We start from the raw sequence: 21350 nt of genomic DNA on the forward strand, positions 1-21350 counted from the left end.
GGGCTGTGGTCCATGGAGTCGCTAAGAGTCTGACACGACTGAGCGACTTCATTTTCACTTTTCACTTTCATGCATTGGAGAAGGAAATGGCAACCCACTCCAGTATTCTTGCCTGGAGAATCCCAGGGATGGGGGAGCCTGGTGGGCTGCCGTCTATGGGGTCACACAGAGTCAGACACGACTGACATGACTTAGCAGCAGCAGCAGCACTTCTGAGGGGATGACACTTGAGCAGAACGTTGACTGAAGTGAAGGAGCAAGTCTTGCCAATGTCTGATAGAGTTAGTGTTCCAGGCAGAAGAGACTGCAAGTGCAAAGGCCTTGAGATGGGATGATACAAGCATATACTGAGGAACGGCAAGGAGCTCAGGGAGGCTGGAGGGTGCTTGAGTGAGCTGGAGATTGATAGGCACTGAGACTGAAGATGTGGCCGGGCACCAGATCGTGGTGAGGAGCCCGGATTTCATTCTGAATATAGAGGAAGCCTGGACAGAGGAGCCTGGCAGGCTACAGTTCATGGGGTCACAAAGAGTCAGACGTGACTTATCAACTAAACAACAAAGAGGAACACTTGGAGCAGGAGAATATGACCTTACTTACATTTTAGAAAGATGATTCTGGCCATGCATATTGAAAATGAACTGGGAGGAGCAGACAGAGAAGATGGGGACTAGTAAGGACATGCGTGTGGTGGTCCAGAAGAAAGAGATGGATGACTTAGGCAGGGGAGGGGGCATGGGCCACGGAGGAAGGAGAAAGGATACAGGACTTATTGATAGACTAGACATGAGGTGAAAGGGAAGATGGGAGGTTACGGATTATTCCTAGGGCTTATGCCTGGAAAACTGGATATTATTTACAGAGGTTTTTTTTTAAAAAAAAAAAGATCAGAGAGTAGAATGATTATGGAGTGGGACCAGGAATCAAGAGAGTTCTGTTTAAGACATACTAAGTTTGTTTTTCCTTTTAAACATCCAAGTGGGACTGTCAAGTGGAGAGTTTAATAATCAAGTCTGGAGCTCACTGAAGAAGTCACACATGGAGACAGAAATCTAGAATTCATCGGCATACAAATAGGTGATTTCTGAATGCTTTACAAGCCTCCTAAATCATATTTAAAAAAATATTTTCACTGATGAACTATTTTACTAATGTATATGTATAGGTGCTTTAATCAAACTTATATGTGACCCAAAACACCTAGGCACCTAGATTCTCCTAGTTCCATCCCAACTTTGAAGTAAATATATTTCCCATTCAAGTTCCAACCTGTTTTTTCTATGTCAACATAAACTCTTTCCTTATCTCCTCTTATCTTTACTAGATCATTCCCACCCCTTCCAAGTGGGTGGAATGATTTCAGAAGGGGATTTTCTTTTACAAAGACACTAAAATCCTTTAGTGTGAGTTGAGCTATGAATGCTTAGGGATCCGAGTGGTTCAGCAAACTAATAACTGCCTTCTTACCTCTGGGATCCACATTCTAATACAGCCTTTGATTAAAGTGGCTGTAAATCATGCGGATTATCATTGCCCTTATTATAAAGTGGGCACCACTCTAATTTGTGTCAAGATACTTCAAGAAGTTTTTTCTCATTCATGTAACTGCCTGCTCATGAAACACTCATTACATTTGCTCCCTTACGTCTTCTCTGTCTGAGTGCCTACGTGTGAATGGTCTGATGAGAGAAAGGAATTTGGCCGCCATTTGTGTAACGTAAGGCCTGCAAATGGAAATGCGCCTGCTTCTCAAAATAATCAAGGACCATCTCATGCTATCTTGCACCCAAACTTCTCTCCCTCTCTGCAGTATGTCTTTCCTTTTTCCTCCACATTGGCACAATGGAAAATTCCAACGTATTGACCCAATAACATTAGACATTAGAACATGACAATATAACATGAAAGCAGTTTTCCAGGACAGGAATAAAGCACAAGGTAATATAGACAATTGGTACCATTTTGTAGCAGTTTCTATGCCTAAAATATCCCTATACCCCAGATCCCCAGCTAATAACTTCCATCACCTAAGCATCTTTTACAAGCCAAAATCCAGCTTTAATTTCTCTATCTGCGCACTCTTTTGAATTTACAAGCTTCTTAGTATCTGTTCCCTTCAGAAAAGGATCCTATTCAGTTCAGTTCAGTCACTCGGTTGTTTCTGACTTTTTGCGACCCCACGGACTGCAGCATGCTAGGCTTCCCTGTCCATCACCAGCTCCCAGAGCTTGCTTAAACTCATGTCCATCGAGTCGGTGATGCCATCCAACCATCTCATCCTCTGCTGCCCCCCTTCTCTTCCTGCCTTCAATCTTTCCCAGCATCGGGGTCTTTTCCAATGAGTCAGTTCTTCGCATTCTATAGGGTTTACCATTTTTTTAGCTCAAGATTCCTTGACCCAGGAGGAAGAGCACAGCACTTTTCAGAACCAGAAAGATTTCCTCACCATCCGCCATACCAACCATGTTTATTTCCACTTCTGTGCTTTGTAATTTTCTCCTTTCTCCAAATCCAAATGTCACCCATATTTTACGATTCAACTCAAACTACATTTTCCTCATGGGATTCTACTGGACATCTCCAGAATTTGCTAATCTCTCCTGTCTCTGAACTATAATATTTATATTCTATTCCCGCCATCAACTCAACAGACATGAGTTTGAGCAAACTCTGGGAGGTAGTGAAGGACAGGGAAGCCCAGCATACTACAGTCCACAGGGTCACAAAGGGTTGAACATGACTGAGCAACTGAACAACAGTAACAATTTGTAGCTTCACCCAACTCCTTTTTAAAAATATTATCTAAGAGAGTTGGCCTCTGAAAACATAGGCTATATTATATTGGCATTTTCCAGTGTTTTGACCTGGATTGCACACAGAATATTTCCTCAGGAAATGCATGCTTGTTGATTTCATGTAAGATTAAGTGCATCAATCTTGTTATGCTGAAAAAGCATCTTTACATTTAGATTTTTCTTTTGATAATTTCTACATGAAGAGAACAAAAATCCAACTTCCTGAATAAGACACTACCTCAGAGAGCTCTGTGTGTGTGTATGATTGTGTGTGTGTGTGTTTGTGTTTATATGTGCTGTGGTTATGCCCACACTCCCCTGCCTTCCAGAAAGTTCTACATCCAATTCTGACGCATCTCCCTTCTCACCACAGGGCTCACTCTCACTCAGGGCTGCAGAGGATGATGAAGTCCAGCTTGTCAGGATTTGTTATTTGCTAGCGAAATATTCACACCTTTGACAGAGCTGTCAGATTATTGTCTCCAAACCAAATGAGCACACAAACTGATTTTCCTCTCTCCAGACTGGAGGGCAGTCCACTAAGTTAACTCTCAGAAATAGTTCAAGTAAGTGGCTACGTACCAACCAAAGCCAAAAGAGGGTAACTCTTCATCTAGTGTTCATCAGACTCCTAACAAAGGTTTTACCACATTTTTCTTCTTTAAATTTTTGACCATGCTTCAGGCATGTGAGACTTTAGTTCCCTGACTAGGGATCAGACCAGCAACCTCTGCATTGGAAGGCAGAGTTTTAACCACTGGGCCACAGGGGAAGTACCCTTACATTTCAAAAAAATAATTTCATGTCCTTCCCTAGAAGGGGGCAATGCAACTGGTAAAGGGAGGCTGGAGGTCAGACCATGTGAATGCTTAATGCCTTGACAAATGACGTGGAATCAGCCAAGTCTGTGTTTTCACAATGAATGAATAAGCTAAGTTAAAAATACCCTCAGAGACTTACAGAAACCAATTTGTAAAAGAACAAATAAGAAAATATTGCTAGTAATTAATATTTATAAAGTTAAAGTATACTCTAAATAGGACAATATGAGTTGGAAATACAAACAATACAAGATCTACCAAAGTAAGGTAGACGAAAGTGGATTTCCAAGTAAATGTAGGCTCAGATCATTTTTTAACATTAGATTTAAAAATCAGATAATTTTTAAAACATCATATAAAACATTACTTGTAATGATTTTTATTTCTAATAGATACAAGGTAAATATTAATAAGAAAGATTTATTTAATAAAAATTTTTATACAGTACTGTTCTCCAGGAGTCTGTTGTAGCTTGCCATTTGGATTGATGGTAGAATATTTGCTGTTACATTTTCAGGAGCTAGGATAAGAAGTAAGGGGGGGGAAATGTACCATAGTCTATTTTATATAATGTTAAAAGTCAAAAGTCAAGCTGACGTGTTGCTAAGTGGTGGGTATTCTCTTTCTCTCTCTGAATTAAAGTGCATAAATATTTGAGTTTAAATATTTCACAGGTCTTGAAACTTTGCTTCCACTCAGAGTACTGTTTTTATAAATAATTTTATGAAATAAAAATATCCAATAAGTGAACAATAAAAAAGAAAGATTTTAGGTGGATAATTCCGGGAATAAGCAGAAGCCTCAATATGTTGGCCCTCCAGAGCCATCTTCAAGCAAAAAACACATCACTCTTGAGCTGGAAGCTCTTGGTGTTCATAGACTAGTAGGGCCTGGAGGGTGGAGAGAGCAGGTGCAAGACTTTTTCCTGGGTAATGTTTGGCCTGTAGAACATGAATTGGAGAGAAAAGCAATGCTGAGCTGCAAGAGCCTTCTTATAAGAGACAGCGAGGAGTTCCGAACAAGTAGACTGAACCCTATTAACTCTCAAAGCTTGGAGAACACACACTTGAAACTGAAGAACTAGAAAACTATTTCTTAACAAAGAAATACAGAAATATGTATTTGATTACATTTGTTAGGATTGAAAAGTGGAATTATAAAACCTTAAAATAATAGAACTTCTAAATTTAAAAAGGTGGAAAGAGGAATGAATAGCAATTTGGTCAAACCAGAGAAAAAGAAAGATAAAGGGATAAAAGAAACAACAAATTGAATAAATATCAAATAGAAATATGATAGTATGAGTAATATCAAGACTATCAGTTATAAAACTAAAGATGAATGAGTTGAAATCTTCTAATGAGAGAATATTGAGCCATGATGGGTTAAAAAGAAAAACTCAGTCATATCATTTATAAGAAACACCTTTTCAAAGAGTGATTTTAAAAATCTCAAAGGCAACAGGATAGACAATGAACTATCTAGTACATATAAAAGAAGAAGGAGGAGAGGAGAAAGAGAGAGAGGAGGGGGAGAAAGTAGAAGTGATGTGAAAGTCAGACAAGGAGAAAAGTAAAATCCAAAGAACTAAGCAGAATAAAGAGAGATAGTATGTACAATAATAATAAAAGGCAACTTGCAAAGAAGATATAAAAGTAATAAACATGTGCATATCAAACAGTAGAGCAGCTAAATATATAGAGTGAAATATCTAAAAAAAAATAATAGCTAAACATACTCATCATGGGTAATTTAAATATGCATCTTTTAGAACTGGATAACTATAGATAAAAATAACTAAAGACATACATCAAAGAATTAGAAATTACAACCAATCAATTTAATATACTATTAATAAAGAACATACATTGCTTTTATATTTCCATAAAGTATTAAGAAAACTGGTTGTATCTTTTTTTTTTTAATAAATTTATTTATTTTAGTTGGGGGCTAATTACTTTACAATATTGTAGTGGTTTTTGCCATACATTGACATGAATCAGCCATGGGTTTACACGTGTTCCCCATCCTGAACCCCCCTCCCACCTCTCTCCCCATCCCATCCCTCTGGGTCAAACTGGTTGTATCTTTGAGCAAAATGTGACTTTAAAGTTCACATCCTCTAATTATAACCCAACACAATTGTAAATAAATAATAAAAAGATGATCCTCCCTAATTCTCGCTTTACAAAATACTCTTTAGGTTGGAAGAAGAGTATTTAGAAAGCAATGAAAAGATGTATTTTACAGAACACAACTGTAAATCTAGGATAGTTTATAGCTTTAATAACATTTATTATTAAAATTCAAAGACTGGAAATCAGTTGACTTGTTCATTTTAAGAGATATTTTTAAAAATCTGTCAAAATAAAACAGCAGCAACAAAGAGGAAAAAGATAAAAGTTGCAAGAAATGAAATAGAAAATAATTAGTAGAATTAAAAAAATGTAAATCCTGACTATCTTAGAAAATAAAAAGAATGGATCAAATATATAAATGCCTGGGAACTTAAGGAAAAGAGAAAAAGCAAAAGTAATCAAAATTAGTACAAGAAAGAAGTCATAACCACAGAAACAGAAGAGATTGGACATAAAGTTTAACACTAGATTAAATCTACTGAGAATAAAGACAAAAGAAAATGTAGAAAAATAAATGGTTTCTTAGCAAAAAATAAATAATAAAAATGATTCCAAGGAGTAGAAAGTTTGAAGTAACATAGAAAATGCTATAAGGTTATTATTAATGATCTACCTTCAAAAAGGCACCAGATTTTTTTGTTTGCTTTTATCATAAAGTTTAATTATGGTTCAGAAAAAATTGAGTGAATAACCTTCTCTGAAAAAATATATTGACTCTAGACTGCAGTTACTTGGGGCAGGGAGGGTAGATGGCAGCTGGTAAGTTAAATTACCATATTTTCCATTCTTAAAATGACAAGAAGTCCCACATCCAGTCTGATTATAGAGATGCATGTGCCCCAAATGGCTGAGAATAAATACAACAAGAAAAGCAGAAGCTGTAAAGCTAAGGGCATGCAATAGGCTCTAAGAGAAAGTCTCAGAAATACCCAGAGTGGCAACAAGGAACGTTTGGCTGGAGTTTGAAGTTCTTTTTAGTCATCTTTGTCTTTCGCTCCATGCTTAAGGATGCACATGAACTCAATGTAATTGAAATTCCCCTTTTTGTCAATAGGTGCTTCTCTGTACAGCTCATCCACTTCCTCATCTGTAAACCAGTCTCCCATTGTGGTCAGCAGTTCTCTCAGGTAATCCTCCTGAATGGTTCCAGTTGCTTCTTCATCAAAGCAAGCAAAAGCATTTCTGATGACATCTTCTGGATCTGTGCTGTTTAACTTTTCACCAAATATCGTGAGAAACATGGTAAAATTTATGGGACCTGGAGCCTCATTCATCATGGCATCCAGATACTCATCAGTTGGATTTTTTCCCAGAGAAGCAAGCATGTCATGCAAGTCTTCCTTGTCAATGAAGCCGTCCCTGTTCTGGTCGATCATGTTGAAGGCCTCCTTGAACTCCTGAATCTGGGACTGGTCAAACATGGCGAACACATAAGGTCGCGCGCTGGGAGCACTTCTTGGTGGTCTTGGTCTTTGCTCTTTTGCTCGACGTGGTGGCGGTTAAATCCCTAACTCAGCCACGAGAATCCAAGAGCTTCACGAACCTCCTCGCTGCCCTGGGTGCCACTACCAACTCCCGGATTTTTTTTAAGATGCAAATATAAACACATTTCATATTGTTATATGAAAAAACTTAACATTAAACAGATTCTAATTATCCCAAAACTAATCTGTAAATTTATCACAATCTTAATTTACATTAAAGTGCAAAAGAAAGTTACATTTTTGAGGAACTCAAAAAATGAAATCTAAATTCGAATCAATAATTTAAAAATTGTAGAAGGAAAAAATAAACTTTAAGTAAAAATTAACTAAGCTCTGAAAAATAAGAGTGAAAAGGGGAGACAACTTACAGGAAATGAAGATTTGCTAAAATAAACAAAAAAAAAACATGGTACAACTCAATAATGGACAAATAGTTCAATGGACAGAATAGAATTTTTAGGTCCAAACCCATAAAAGCTTAGCTTTTGATAAAACGGTACCACAAATTTGTGTTGAAAGAGCAGACAATATAGAGATGGAGTTGACTCACTCTACAGAGAAAAATAAAATATGATCTCCATTTAACCTCAAATACAACGACAGACTCAAAATGAATGAGAGAAATAAATGTGGAAGATAAGGTTATCAAGTTAACAGAAGACAATGTAAAGGAAAAATGTTTGTTATTTAGAGGTAAACCCTAAACAAATCGGGAACAACAGAGGGTGTATGCCACTGCCACTCTTATTCACCATTGCTTTTAAGGTTTCACTGTTTACAAAAAGAAATAAAATGATCAGTATAAATTTTTGAAAAGAAAATACATATTTCTTTCATCGTTATGCAACACAAGCTGCTGCAGAGACACACCCTGAAATTTCAGAAAATTTAAGATTCAGATTTTAAAAAAACTGCTAGAGTTAATATTGGAATTCTAGGTAAGGTGGCTTGATGAAAGAAAAATATTTTCAAAGTCAGTAATTTTTCTTTATTCTAGCAATGACTGCTGCTGCTACTGCTAAGTCGCTTCAGTTGTGTCCAACTCTGTGCGACCCCATAGACGGCAGCCCACCAGGCTCCGCTGTCCCTGAGATTCTCCAGGCAAGAACACTGGAGTGGGTTGCCATTTCCTTCCCCAATGCGTGAAAGTGAAAAGTGAAAGTGAAGTCGCTCAGTCGTGACTAGGTAGAAATAAAAGTGAGGAAAAAATGTTTCACTTGTTAATTGACAGAGGATTAACAAATACTTAAAATTATTAAGAAAGCTACAAAACGTCTACTAGAAAAACAAATTTATTTGAAGGACATAAAACAAGATCAAAACAATAGACAGATATAGTATTAGTTTGGGTAGTGCTATAGACTGTTGGGGGCTTCCCTGGTGGCTCAGATGGCAAAGAATCTGGCCGCAATGCAGGAGACCTGGGTTTGATCCCTGGGTGGGGAAGATCTCCCGGAGCAGGGAATGGCAACCCACTCCAGTATTCTTGCCTGGAGAATTCCATGGACAGAGGAACCTGGTGGGCTACAGTCCATGGGGTCGAAAAGAATCAGACACTACTGAGCAACTCACACACACACATACACAGACTGTTTGTGTCCCTTCAAACTTTGTATCTTGAAACCTAATCCCCAATGTGATGGTATTTGGAGACAGAGCCTTTGGGAAGTGATTAGGTCATGAGAGTATAGCCCTCATGAATGGGATTAATACTCTTATGAAAGAGACACAAGAAGCTCTCTTGCCTCTTCCTGAGTGTGAGGAAATACTAAAAAGGATCACCATCTGTGAATCAGAAGGCAAGTCCTCACCAGACACTGACTCTGCTGGCACCTTGATATTGGACATCCCAGTTTATAAGAACTCTGAAAATAAATTCCAGTTGTTTGTAAGTCACTCAGTTTATGATATCTCATTATAGCAATTGTAACAGACTAAGACAGGTAGGAAGACATAAAATAACAAAATATCAACTTAAAAAACTAATATAGATATAATAAATGAAGATCTACTTAGAATCCCAACAGAAACTTTCCTTAGTTATCTTTGAAACCAGCAATATTCCAAAGGCAAAAAATTAGGCTAGAAGAGCCAAGATAAATATGAGAGAGAAAAGTGGCAATGAAAAATTGTTATAATTTTTTTTAATAAAAACAATATGAATTGGAAGAGGACTAGCCAAATGGACCAGTGGACAAAATATAAAGTTCAGAAATAAATCCTGGGAAACAATGAAATTTATTCACAATCAATTTTGTTTCATCCTGATTTTTAAAAAAGAAAACAAATTTTCAAGTAAATTTAGGAGACTACATAAATAACCTGGAGAATGTAGGCAGAAAGAAAACTAAGAAGTTAGAAACATTTATGACATAAATATTTATTTAATTTGGTATGGCAAAATATATCATAAAGGTAGTAACGCTAATGTTATCTAATGTGTTCTTGAGTATTTGACATGCCAAGCACTGTTCAAATGTTGCTGATTCATATCATATTAATGATAGATATCACAGGATTGTGATCAATTTCAGGTGACTTTGACTTTCTTTTATTGATTGGCTTTAAATTTTTTTTAAATGAACTGGTGTTGTTTATATAATCAGAAAAAAGTGAAACTAGTTGTATTGTGGAGAAAAGATAAATTTCCTTTATGGTATAAGTTTCCTTGCTCCCATCCTTCGTTTTGGGTTCTTGCTGAGAAAATAGTTAAGGATACTTACACAGTTCATGTCAAATTGCCAATCAACAAAAACTGTAACCCTGCCATGGATGATTTAATTTTCAGTACATAAACTTATTTCTAGTTTTCTGTTCTGTAATATGTGCTTGGAGCCAGAAGTTAATACTATTCATTGAATATTTACTGTATGTCAGATATCTTAGGCCCATGATCTCAACTCTTTCTCAGGTAAGAATAATTATCTTCATTGTTTAAGATGAGAAAATTAACACACAAGTTAAAATAAATTAAAATGAAAAGAAAATGAACACACAAGTAAACAGCTAGTTAGTATCACAATCTCCAAGTGATACTAGTCCTGACTAATTTCAGAGTTTGTACCCTTTATCATTGTGCTCTGTCACCAAGTTTACAAAAATAAATAGATACAAATCCTTGCTCTTGTGTGCCTGCAGTTTGTCTGTTTATCTGCAGAGGAAGCTCATAAGTAGACATCAGCTCATGTAATCTTCAGAGCATCCCCATGAGGTAGAAATGTCTATTTTTAGAGATGAAGCAATTAAAACCCAGAGAGAAGTTAAGCTCTTCCCAACACTTCATGGGCAGAAGACAAGTGATGGACCTTCTGTGCAAAATTGTTCCTAACATCAAATGCATCATTTTATTCTGCCTGGAACTTATGTGTTTTGAGGTTTCTTTTACAGATTTATGCCTTAAAACAATCTCTCCAGGGGTCTACAACTCTAGAGAACTTTGCAACTTATCCCACACTAAAAATGAATAATTAGGCTGCAAAAGGCCTGATGAATTCCTTCCAAATTATCAGTGCCAGTCTAAACTTCATAAACCATCTTTTTTCTCAAGCGCTTGGGGGCTTTCCTTGTCATTGGAATAAACAGAAACACGATTTTGCCTCTTGTGCAGACAGAAAGAAATTTAAAAGTACTGAGTCGACCATAATGCGCTTTGCTGTTCGAGTATAACTGACATTTCTCCATCCAGAGTCAAGCCCGTGCTGAAATAGAATCAACCAAACAGGAGAATCACACGTGGCCAGTAGATATACCTCCGGTCATGGATGTCCTACCCATCTGAATAGGGTGTCCTAGATTTATTTTCTCCCAAGGAAAACAAATCTACTGGATACTTGGGGAGAGGAAGTAAGGATGGAAGCTGGTTACCACGTTTTTATTTCTAACGACTTCTGTTTGGCTATGGGTTATTTGCGTACAAGCCACTTTGTGTCCATGAGGGGTTGCTCCAGCCCTCACCAGCCCCCATCCCCTCCACCAGCTCTGGCCCAGACCCCTCTTTCAGGGTCCGAGGACTGTGTTCATCACCTGGAGTGAAGGCTGACAGCAATGAGCACAGGCAGGGAGCAGCCAGACCCGCACGCATTGTCATGCATGACTGGCCAGCAGCCATCAACCGCAATTAAGCACGGAGAGCACAGGATCTTTTTCGACAGGTTCAAGTTCCCTGGCACTGCTGTGATTAGATGTTTTGCACTGTTTCCCTGTAGTCAGGATGTGACATATCCCCTCCCTCTTGCTCTTTTCTCATCTCTTTTGTGTTGTCCTGGTGCGGCCCCATCACCCAACACAGACATTTCGATAACTTCATTTCCACGGGAGCAGGGTTGAAGCAGATATACGAGTAAACACATCAGAAGTGGTTCTCATTTCAGGGAAATCAGGTTTTTTTTTTTTAATGTTATATTATTTTCCAGATGCATGAATTTTAGCTTGGTGGGTATCACCTGGCAATGGAGAATTCCAGCCGCTATTTCCTTTTCCTTTGTGGTAATTTGCATCCTGATTTGGATTCTGCAATTTGGCATCTATAGAACACTGTTGTTTTTAAGGGAACTAAGAGAATTGCTAAGCTATGTTTTTTAAGTGTCTTTGGTCACTTAAGTCTCAGATTTAAATAGTCAGTTGCTATGGTTCTTAAGATGGCTGTGTTACCCACCACAACTCTTCACCTCCTTAATCAGAAAATGGTAAGGGGCCAGGTGAGAAATTCAGACAGGCCTTTGCTGGGACTTGAGCTGCAGCATGAGGAAGAGGAAGCAAGTAATAGGTTCTTTTGCTTGTTCCTGGCAGGGTCAAGACAGGGTGAGCTGGTCCCTTAAGTAGGGTGAGAGACGGGGGACATGTCCAGCGCTCAGGCCAAAGAGGGGTAGTCTGTGTGTACGGATCATGCTCAGTTCCCTGCTTTTCCTCCAGACATCTCAGAAGTGGCAGTTGCTTTTGGTCTTTTTTGTATCTTGTTCATAATTTGCTCCAACTGTTCATATATACAGTTATTTTTAGTCCCTTATAGTTGCTTTGTGTTCTGTTGCTCAAGGAGACTTTTGTCCAGGTGCAAACCTGCACCAAAGGGTCCCAGGTCCCAGATGCCAGCTTCCCAGCCTGTTTCAGCTGGTATGTAAGTTAGCAGACTTATATTTATGAAATTGGCCTTGTCAGAAAAAGAAACTGGTTTATTTTAACAAGGCTGTGTATAGATGTGTGTGCTCAGTCGTGTCCAACTCTTTGCAACCCCATGGACTATAGCCCGCCAGTCTCCTCTATCCATGGGATTTTCGAGGCAAGAATACTGGAGTGGGGTGCCATGCCCTCCTCCAGGGGATCTTCCTGACTCAGGAATCAAACCCACATCTCTGTCTCTCCTGCACTGGCAGGTGAATTCTTTACCAACTGTGCCACCTGGGAAGCATCAAGTTTGGAATATTAGGGCAAAGAAATTGATGAAAGAAAGGAACCTTGCCTCTTCAAAGATAAATAAAAATAGAGGAAGGAAACTGTCATTGGTCTCCTGCCCTTAAGAGCTGCTTGCAGTCATGATGAACTTTCCTTACTTTGATCATTCCCATTGTTCCTCCATTAATTCATTCACAATATTTAGAGAATTTCCTGTATGTGCAAAGTAGAAAGTGTACAGAGTAGGGATAAAAAAGATATAATACAATGTGACACTGTAAGCCCCCGTGTGTGTCCAGAACTTTCTTTGCCACTGGGATTCAATGAAAACTAAAGTCAAGTGCCAGCTCGGGAGGAGGGGACACCAGAAGATCTACACATAAGTGCAAACACGGGGACCTGAGAAGTGGGCCTCCAGGAAGTGAGATGATAAAATCACAAAATCATAAAGGCCTCTGCCACAGTGAATAAGAATCCTCCTACCAATGCAGGGGGCATGGGTTCAAGCCCTGGTCTGGGGAGATTCCAGATGCCGTGGAGCAATTCAGCCCATGTGCCACAACTACTAAGCCTGTGTGCCTAGAGCCCATGCTCCACAACAAGAGAAGCGACCACATGGAGAAGCCTCAATACCACAACAAGGAGCAGCCCCCACTTGCTGCAACTAGAGAAAGCCCACGAGCAGCAACAAAGACCCAGTGCAACCAAAAAACAAAAAACTTAAAGGTCTCTGGATATGGAGCAGATAGACAACAAATATTGCGTTGGCCAAAAAGTTCATTCTAAGTTTTCTGTAAGATGGCATGCAAAAACCCAGACAAACTTTTTGGCCGACTCCAGTATCTGTCAGATGAAATGAAGTGAACTGAGTTTATAAGACCATAACTGAGGGGGAAGGGTGATACTAAAATGGAACTAGCAGGTATGAGATGATCAATTAAGTAAAATTAAAAGCACAGTGTTCAGTTTTACTACTTATAAGAAGTGTGAAATGTCACTAACAGAGATGCATGTCCTGTGCATTGGTCTCTTATTGGTAGCATAAAATGTATTTATAAAAGCTGTTCCTAGCTTCAAGGCTAACCTTGCTAAGTTTTTAAATATTGAGCCCTCCTTTGAGGATTTTTTTAAGGAATTTAATTCAGAAATTTGGGAAGGTCCTATTGTATTTTATCTGGCTCTGCGTTAGAAAAAAAATGCATCCGGTTCATGGCTTAATGTATTCCCTTCTGCCTCCTCAAAACTCAGGTTGAAAAGCAAATGCTGCGGACAAATAGGAGGCTTTTCTAGGGGTATTCCAAGGATAACAGACTTAAGCTGTTTGAAAGTGAAATCACTTACATGTTGATACATGACAGAGACTCTGCTTCATGCTAAGAAATAGTCCCCGCAGGTATTTTTGGATGTGGGGTTCATGATCTGCATCCTTAATATGTGGAAGGAGACAGGAGTTGCATTCGATCCAAGGGAGAAAAGTGCTAGATGAGAAAGCTCTTCAGCTCACCCTGGCTCGAATTTCAGTTCTCTGCCTTTCTAGCTGTGTGGGTTGGGACTAGTTTCTTAACTTCTCCAGGCGTTAGTTGCTCAGTAGCGGCCAACTCTTTGTGACCCCATGGAGTGTAGCCTCTGTCCATGAAATTCTCTAGGCAAGAATACTGGAGTGGGTGGTGATTGCCTTCTCCAGGTTATCTTTCCAACCCAGGGATCAAACCTGGACTTCCCGCATTGCCGGCAGATTCTTTACTATCTGAGCCACCAGAGAAGCTCCACTGTATTAGGTAAGTATACCTATTAGTAAGGTTATTGCAGCAGCAGAGATATGGATGTGAATAATGCCTAACATTTAGAGATGATCAATAAATACTACCAATAATTATTCTGATGATTACTGTGTGGTAGTTCTAATAACTGCAGTCTTGTAACAGTCTAGATTTTTTGGATTAAGTTGATAGCTGCTGGTTAGAAAATATGAGGTAAATGAATGAAATTGGAATCTGGCTTTATTAATTTTGTAAGCCCTACTTAAGCTCGGGCTTATAGTTTTGAAGTCCAGCTTTCAGTAACTGTCTGCACATCCTTAACTTCCTAATTCCTTCCTAAACATTTTTAGTGGCTGTTCCCTTGAAAAATATCTAAGGAGGATTGATCTCTAATGCGTGGGATCTAAAGAATTAAGCTTATCAGGGCATCAATACTAGAAAAGCCTCTTGACATTGATCTTTCCTCTCTGTGAAATGGGGATAAATAGATCACCCACTAATGAAGTGCACCTGTGAAGCAGAAAATAAGCCTAGAAAGCAATCTAGGAAGAATTATGAGTATATAAAGTTGGTTTTTGCTGTGTAACAAAACATCCCAGAACTTAGTGATTTATTTTTTATTAATTAGTTTACTTATCTATTTTTTAACTTTACAATATTGTATTTGTTTTGCCATACGTTGACATAAATCCACCATGGGTGTCCATGTTTTCCCCTTCCAGAACCCCCCTCCTATCTCCCTCCCCATCCCATTCCTCTGGGTCATTCCGGTACACCAGCCTTGAGCACCCTGTATCATGCATCGAACCTGGACTGGCGATTCGTTACACATATGATAATTTACATGCTTCAGTGCCATTCTCCCATATCCTGCTGCCCTCGCTGTCTCCCATAGAGTCCATAACACTGTTCTATTTATCTGTGTCTCTTTTGATGTCTTGTATACAGGGTTATCTTTACCGATTGACTAAATACTAAATATATGTGTTAGTATACTGTATTGGTGTTTTTCTTTCTGGCTTACTTCACTCTGTATAATAGGCTCCAGTTTCATCCACCTCATTAGAACTGATTCGAATGTATTCTTTTTAATGGCTGAGTAATATTCCATTGTGTATATGTACCACAGCTTCCTTATCCATTCGTCTGCTGATGGGCATCTAGGCTGCTTCCTTGTCCTGGCTATTATAAACAGTGCCATGATGAACACTGGGGTACACGTGTCTCTTTCAATTCTGGTTTCCTCAGTGTGTATGCCCAGCAGTGGGATTGCTGAATCATATGGCAGTTCTATTTCCAGTTTTTTGAGGAATCTCCACACTGTTCTCCATAGTGGCTGTACTAGTTTGCATTCCCACCAACAGTGTAAGAGGGTTCCTTTTCTCCACACCCTCTCCAGCATGTATTGCTTGTAGACTTTTGGATAGCAGCCATTCTGATGGGCGTGAAATGGTACCTCATTGTGGTTTTGATTTGCATTTCTCTGATAATGAGTGATGTTGAGCATCTTTTCATGTGTTTGTTAGCCATTTGTATGTCCTCTTTGGAGAAGTGTCTGTTTAGTTCTTTGGCCCACTTTTTGATTGGGTCGTTTATTTTTCTGGAATTCAGCTGCAGGAGTTGCTTGTATATTTTTGAGATTAATTCTTCGTCCATTGCTTCGTTTGCTATTATTTTCTCCCATTCTGAAGGCTGTCTTTTCACCTTGCTTATAGTTTCCTTTGTTGTGCAAAAGTTTTTAATTTTAATTAGGTCCCATTTTTTTATTTTTGCTTTTATTTCCAATATTCCGGGAGGTGGGTCATAGAGGATCCTGCTGTGGTTTGTCAGAGAGTGTTTTGCCTATGTTTTCCTCTAGGAGTTTTATAGTTTCTGGTCTTACGTTTAGATCTTTAATCCATTTTGAGTTTATTTTTGTGTATGGTGTTAGAAAGTGTTCTAGTTTCATTCTTTTACAAGTGGTTGACCAGTTTTCCCAGCACCACTTGTTAAAGAGATTGTCATTTCTCCATTGTATATTCTTGCCCCCTTTGTCAAAGATAAGGTGTCCATAGGTGCATGGATTTATCTCTGGTCTTTCTGTTTTGTTCCATTGACCTATATTTCTTTCCTTGTGCCAGTACCATACTGTCTTGATGACTGTGGCTTTGTAGTAGAGCCTGAAGTTAGGCAGGTTGATTCCTCCAGTTCCATTCTTCTTTCTCAAGATTGCTTTGGCTATTCGAGGTTTTTTGTATTTCCATACAAATTGTGAAATTATTTGTTCTAGTTCTCTGAAGAATACCATTGGCAGTTTGATAGGGATTGCATTGAATCTATAGATTGCTTTGGGTAGTATACTCATTTTCACTGAATTGATTCTTCCGATCCATGAACATGGTATATTTCTCCATCTATTTGTGTCCTCTTTGATTTCTTTCACCTGTGTTTTATAGTTTTCTATATATAGGTCTTTTGTTTCTTTAGAAAGATATATTCCTAAGTGTTTTATTCTTTTCATTGCGATGGTGAATGTAATTGTTTCTTTAATTTCTCTTTCTGTTTTCTCGTTGTTAGTGTATAGGAATGCAAGGGATTTCTGTGTGTTAATTTTATACCCTACAACTTTACTATATTCATTGATTAGCTCTAGTAATTGTCTGGTGGAGTCTTTCGGGCTTTGTGTGTAGAGGATCGTGCCATCTGCAAACAGTGAGATTTTTACTTCTTCTTTTCCAGTATGGATTCCTTTTATTTCTTTTTCTGCTCTGATTGCTGTGGCAAAAACTTCCAAAACTATGTTGAATAGTAGTGGTGAGTGTGGGCACCCTTGTCTTGTTCCTGACTTTAGGGAAAATGCTTTCAGTTTTTCACCACTGAAGATAATGTTTGCTATGGTTTTGTCATATATACCTTTAATTATGTTGAAGTATGTTCCTTCTATTCCTGCTTTTTGGAGGGTTTTTATCATAAATGGATGTTGAATTTTGTCAAAGGCTTTCTCTGCATCTATTGAAATAATCATATTATTTTTCAATTTGTTTATGTGGTGTATTACATTAATTAATTTGTGGATATTGAAGAATCCTTGCATCCCTAGGATAAAGCCCACTTGGTCATGATGTATGATCTTTTTAATATGTTGTTGGATTCTGTTTGCTAGGATTTTGTTAAGGACTTTTGCATCTATGTTCATCAGTGATATTGGCCTGTAGTTTTCTTTTTTTGTGGCATCTTTGTCAGGTTTTGGTACTAGAGTGATGGTGGCCTCATAGAATGAGTTTGGAAGTTTACCTTCCTCTGCAATTTTCTGGAAGAGTTTGGGTAGGATAGGTGTTAGCTCTTCTCTAAATTTTTGGTAGAATTCAGCTGTGAACCATCTGGTCCTGGGTTTTTGTTTGTTGGAAGATTTCTGATTACAGTTTCAATTTCCATGCTTGTGATGGATCTGTTGAGATTTTCTATTTCTTCCTGGTTCAGTTTTGGGAAGTCGTATTTTTCCAAGAATTTATCTATTTCTTCAAAGTTGTCCATTTTATTTGCATATAGTTGCTGATAATAGTCTCTTGTGATCCTTTGTATTTCTGTGTTGTCTGTTGTGATCTCTCCATTTTCATTTCTAATTATGTTGATTTGATTCTTCTCCCTTTGTTTCTTGATGAGTCTGGCTAATGGCTTGTCAGTTTTATTTATCTTCTCAAAGAACCAGCTTTTGGCCTTGTTGATTTTTGCTATGGTCTCCTTTGTTTCTTTTGCATTTATTTCTGCCCTAATTTTTAAGATTTCTTTCCTTCTACTAACCCTGGGGTTCTTCATTTCTTCCTTTTCTAGTTGCTTTAGGTGTAGAGTTAGGTTATTTATTTGACTTTTTTCTTGTTTCTTGAGGTGAGCCTGTATTGCTATGAATCTTCCCCTTAGCACTGCTTTTACAGTGTCCCATAAGTTTTGGGTTGTTGTGTTTTCATTTTCACTCGTTTCTATGCATATTTTGATTTATTTTTTGATTTCTTCTGTGATTTGTTGGTTATTCAGCAGTGTGTTGTTCAGCCCCCACATGTTGGAGTTTTTAATAGTTTTTCTCCTGTAAATGACATCCAATCTTACTGCATTGTGGTCAGAAAAGATGCTTGGAATGATTTCAAATTTTTTGAATTTACCAAGACTAGATTTATGTCCCAGGATGTGACCTATTCTGGAGAAGGTTCCGTGTGCGCTTGAGAAAAAGGTGAAATTCATTGTTTTGGGGTGAAATGACCTATAGATATCAATTAGGTCTGAATGGTCTATTGTATCATTTAAAGTTTGTGTTTCCTTGTCAATGTTATGTTTAGTTGATCTGTCCTTAGGTGTGAGTGGGGTATTAAAGTCTCCCACTATTATTGTGTTATTGTTAATTTCCCCTTTCATACTTGTTAGCATTTGCCTTACATATTGTGGTGCTCCTATGTTGGGTGCATATATATTTATAATTGTTATATCTTCTTCTTGGATTGATCCTTTGATCATTATGTAGTGTCCATCTTTGTCTCTTTTCACCACCTTTGTTTTAAAGTCTATTTTATCTGATATGAGTATTGCTACTCCTGCTTTCTTTTGGTCTCTATTTGCATGAAATATCTTTTTCCAGCCCTTCACTTTCAGTCTGTGTGTGTCCCTTGTTTCGAGGTGGGTCTCTTGTAGACAACATATATAGGGGTCTTGTTTTTGTATCCATTCAGCCAGTCTTTGTCTTTTGGTTGGGGCATTCAACCCATTTACATTTAAGGTAATTATTGATAAGTATGATCCCATTGCCATTCACTTCATTGTTTTGGGTTCAAGATTATACACCCTTTCTGTGTTTCCTGTCTAGAGAAGATCCTTTAGCATTTGTGGGAGAGCTGCTTTGGTGGTGCTGAATTCTCTGAGCTTTTGCTTGTCTGTAAAGCTTTTGATTTCTCCTTCTTATTTGAATGAGATTCTTGCAGGATACAGTAATCGGGGCTGTATATTATTTTCTTTCATCGCTTTAAGTATGTCCTGCCGTTCCCTTCTGGCCTGAAGAGTTTCTACTGAAAGATCAGCTGTTATCCTTATGGGAATCCCCTTGTGTGTTATTTGTTTTTCCTTTGCTGCTTTTAATATTTGTTCTTTGTGTTTGATCTTTGTTAATTTGATTATTATGTGTCTTGGGGTGTTTCACCTTGGGTTTATCCTGTTTGGGACTCCCTGGGTTTCTTGGACTTGGGTGATTATTTCCTTCCCCACTTTAGGGAAGTTTTCAACTATGATCTCCTCGAGTATTTTCGCATGGTCTTTCTTTTTGTCTTCTTCTTCTGGGACTCCTATGATTCATATGTTGGTGCGTTTAACATTGTCCATTAGGTCACTGAGGTTGTCCTCATTTCTTTTAATTCTTTTTTCTTTTTTCCTCTCTGTTTCATTTATTTCTATCATTCTATCTTCTACCTCACTTATCCTATCTTCTGCCTCCGTTATTCTACTATTGGTTCCCTCCAGAGTGTTTTTGATCTCATTTATTGCATTATTCATTATATATTGACTCTTTTTTATTTCTTCTAAGTCCTTGTTAAACCTTTCTTGCATCTTCTTGATCCTTGTCTCCAGGTTATTTATCTGTAACTCCAATTTGTTTTCCAGAGTTTGGATCATTTTCACTATCATTATTTGGAATTCTTTATCAGGTAGATTCCCTATCTCTTCCTCTTTTGTTTGATTTGGAGGGCATTTATCCTGTTTCTTTACCTGCTGGGTATTTCTCTGCCTTTTCATCTTGTTTATATTTCTGTGTTTGGGGTGGCCTTTCTGTTTTCTGGCAGTTTGTGGTTCCTCTTTGTTGTGGAGGTTCCTTGCTGTGGGTGGGGTTAGATGGGTGGCTTGTCAAGTTTTCCTGGTTGGGGAAGCTTGTGTTGGTGTTCTGGTGGGTGCAGCTGGATTTCTTCTCTCTGGAGTGCAATGTAGTGTCCAGTAATGAGTTTTGAGATGTCAATGGGTCTGGTGTGACTTTGGGCAGCCTGTATATTGAAGCTCAGGTCTATGTTCCTGTGTTGCTGGAGAATTTGCGTGATATATTGTACTCTGGAACTTGTTGGCCCTTGGGTGGTGCTTGATTTCAGTGTAGGTATGGAGGCATTTGATGAGCTCCTATCGTTTAATGCTTCCTGGATTCAGGAGTTCTCTGGTGTTCTCAAGATTTGGATTTAAGTCTCCTGTCTCTGGTTTTCAGTCTTATTCTTACAGTAGCCTCAAGACTTCTCCATCTATACAGCACCAATGATAAAACATCTAGGTTAATGATGAAAAGTTTCTCCACAGTGAAGGACACCTGGATAGGTTCACAGAGTTACATGGAGAAGAGAAGAGGGAGGAGGGAGATAGAGGTGACCAGGAGGAGAAGAAGGGAATCAAAAGGGGAGAGAGCAAGCTAGCCAGTAATCACTTCCCTATGTACTCTCCACCGTCTGGGTCTCTCAGAGATGTTCACGGAGTTACACAGGGAAGAGAAGAGGGAGGGAGGAGACAGAGGTGGCCAGGAGGAGAAAAGGGGGAATCAAAAGGGGAGAGACAGATCCAGCCAGTAATCAGTTCTCTAAGTGTTCTCCACAGCCCGGAACATAGAAAGAAATTCACAGAGTTGGGTTGAGAAGAAAAGGCGGAGTGGGGAGATGGAGGCGACCTGGTGGAGAAAAAGGAGAGTTAAAAGGGGGAGAGAGAGCAATCAAGCCAGTGATCTCACTCCCAAGTAAAAATGGGTGCTGAAGATTGGGTTCTTGAAGATACAAAGTTGATAACAAATACTAAAAAGCAAAGACTATAAATCTAGAGTAGAGGCTAGATTCTCAAAAATACAATATTAAAAAAAGAGAAAAAAAGAAAAAAGAAAAAAAACACCAGAGTCACAAAAATTATAATATATATATATGAAGTTTGCTTTAAAAATAAGGTCTTAAAAAAATAAAAAAATACAAATAAAAATAGGGTCTTT

At 38.3% G+C, this 21350-nt stretch overlaps 1 long non-coding RNA gene and 1 pseudogene across 2 annotated transcripts in view; both read right to left on the bottom strand.

Annotated features, from left to right (window-relative positions):
- Positions 1-21350, bottom strand: part of LOC145506632 (uncharacterized) — a 72788-nt gene that overhangs the window by 32694 nt on the left and 18744 nt on the right. The gene's annotated exons all lie outside the window — the stretch shown is intronic.
- LOC145505902 (myosin regulatory light chain 12A pseudogene) lies at positions 6386-7325 on the bottom strand (annotated as a pseudogene). The gene has a single exon (XR_014053367.1). The product of XR_014053367.1 is annotated as a myosin regulatory light chain 12A pseudogene (transcript).

This window comes from Giraffa tippelskirchi, chromosome 5 (genome assembly GCF_054371585.1).
Source record: "Giraffa tippelskirchi isolate mGirTip1 chromosome 5, T2T-mGirTip1v1.2.pri, whole genome shotgun sequence".
NCBI lineage: Eukaryota > Metazoa > Chordata > Mammalia > Artiodactyla > Giraffidae > Giraffa > Giraffa tippelskirchi.